This window comes from Ornithorhynchus anatinus, chromosome 15, assembly GCF_004115215.2.
Source record: "Ornithorhynchus anatinus isolate Pmale09 chromosome 15, mOrnAna1.pri.v4, whole genome shotgun sequence".
NCBI classification, from domain to species: Eukaryota; Metazoa; Chordata; class Mammalia; order Monotremata; family Ornithorhynchidae; genus Ornithorhynchus; species Ornithorhynchus anatinus.
The window spans coordinates 24,640,383-24,642,875 of NC_041742.1; positions in this window are offsets into that span (position 1 = coordinate 24,640,383).

Here is a 2,493-nt window from a genome sequence, read left to right on the forward strand (position 1 = left end):
TCATCTGTAAAATGGGATTAAAGCCTGTGGGGCCGCCTGATGACCTTGTATCCATCCCAGCACTTAGAGCTGTGCTTGGCACATAGTAAGCATATTTAAATATCATTATTATTATATCATTATTACTCTTTGGGCCTCAGTGACCTCATCTGTAAAATGGGGATGAAGCCTGTGAACCCCACGTGGAGTTGTATTTACCCCAGTATCTACCCCCGTGCTTAGCACATACTAAGCACTTAATAAAGATCATCATTATTACTGCTCTCCAGGCCTCAGTTTCCTCATCTGTAAAATGGGGGATGAAGCCTGTGACTCCCACAGGGAGTGGGGCCGCCTGATGATCTTGTATTTACCCCAGCGCTTAGCACATAGTAAGCACTTGACCAATATCATCATTATTATATCATTATTGCTCTCCGGGCCTCAGTGACCTCATCTGTAAAATGGGGATGAAGCCTGTGAACCCCACGTGGGCCCACCTGATGCCCTCGTACCCAGAAGCAGCGTGGCTCAGTGGAAAGCGCCCGGGTTTAGGAGTCGGAGGTCGTGGGTTCTAAGAAGCAGCGTGGCTCAGTGGAAAGAGCACGGGCTTTGGAGTCAGAGGTCACGGGTTCCAATCCCGGCTCGGCCACTTGTCAGCTGTGTGACTGTGGGCGAGTCACTTCACTTCTCTGGGCCTCAGTGACCTCATCTGTAAAATGGGGATGAAGACCGTGAGCCCCACGTGGGACAACCTGATTCCCCTGTGTCTACCCCAGCGCTTAGAACGGTGCTCTGCACATAGTAAGCGCTTAACAGATACCAACATTATTAATCCCGGCTCTGCCACAGGTCTGTCGTGTGACCTTTGGCAAGCCACATCACTTCTCCCTGCCTCACACATCTCATCTGTAAAATGGGAGTGGAGCCCGTGAACCCCACGTGGGGCCGCCTGATGACCTTGTACCCAGCAGCAGAAGCAGCGTGGCTCAGTGGAAAGCGCATGGGTTTAGGAGTCAGAGGCCGTGGGTTCTAATCCCGGCTCTGCCACGGGTCTGTTGTGTGACCTTGGGCAAGCCACATCATTTCTCCGTGCCTCAGACACCTCATCTGTCAAATGGGGCTGAAGCCTGGGAGCCCCACGTGGGACAACCTCATCACCTGGCTCACCCCCAGCGCTTAGAACGGTGCTGGGTGGGCACATGGTGATCGCTTAACAAGTGGAGATATTGAAATATATAGTAATTATGCCTGCTCTTATGGAAAAAATTAACCAAGACAAATTGGATGGCTTTAAAATCTGCTTTACAGACTCTGGGTGATTTCCTGGGAGCGTGTGGTCCGGAAGAAGACAGCGTTTCAGGGCTCAACAGTGTTTTTGTTTTGGAGGGGGATTTTTTTGTTGGTTTTTTTTAATGGTTATAGTTAAGCACTGTGTGTCAAACACTGTGTTGAGGGCTGGAATGGATACAAGTTCATTAGGTTGGCCAGAGTCCTTGCCCCGCACTGGGCTCACAGTCTGAATAATAATAATATTGGTAGTTGTTAAGTGCTTACGATGTGCAGAGCACTGTTCTGAGCGCTGCGGGAGATACGGGGTAATCAGGTTGTTCCACATGAGGCTCACCGTTAATCCCCATTTTACAGTTGAGGTAACTGCGGCCCAGAGAAGTGACTTGGCCACAGTCACACAGCTGACGAGTGGCAAAGCCGGCATTCGAACCCATGACCTCTGTCTCCAAAGCCCGGGCTCTTTCCACTGAACCAATAGGAGGGATATTTCTTTTTTTAAATCCAACCCAGCGTTTATGGGCGGGTGCCACAGTTAGGATGGGGAGGTGAGGTTGGGTGGGGAGCTTCACGGCAAGGAGAAAAAGGAGGAAATGGAGGGAGAACTTTATTTTTATCCAACCCAGCCTTTATGGGCAGGTGCCACAGTTAGGATTGGGAGGTGAAGTTAGGTGAGGAGCTTGACTGCAAGGAGAAAAGGAGGAAATGGAGGGAGAACTTGGTTTTTATCCAACCCAGCGTTTATGGGCAGGTGCCACAGTTAGGACTGGGAGGGGAGCTTCACTGCAAGGAGAAAAGGAGGAAATGGAGGGAGAACTTTATTTTTATCCAACCCAGCGTTTATGGGCAGGTGCCACAGTTAGGATGGGGAGGTGAGGTTGGGTGGGGAGCTTCACGGCAAGGAGAAAAGGAAGAAATGGAGAACTTCATATTTATCCAACCCAGCGTTTATGGGCAGGTGCCCCAGTTAGGATTGGGTGAGGAGCTTGACTGCAAGGAAAAAAGGAGGAAATGGAGAACTTTATTTTTATCCAACCCGGCGTTTATGAGCAGGTGCCACAGTTAGGATTGGGAGGGGAGCTCGACTGCGAGGAGAAAAGGAGGAAATGGGCGTCGCCTGGGGCCCGGCCGCCGTTGGCTGAGGCGAGGGCAACCGCCAACGGTGTGCGGCCAGGCCCGTTGGCGCCGGGCGCCACTGCGCAGCCGCAGAAGTCGAAAAGAGTT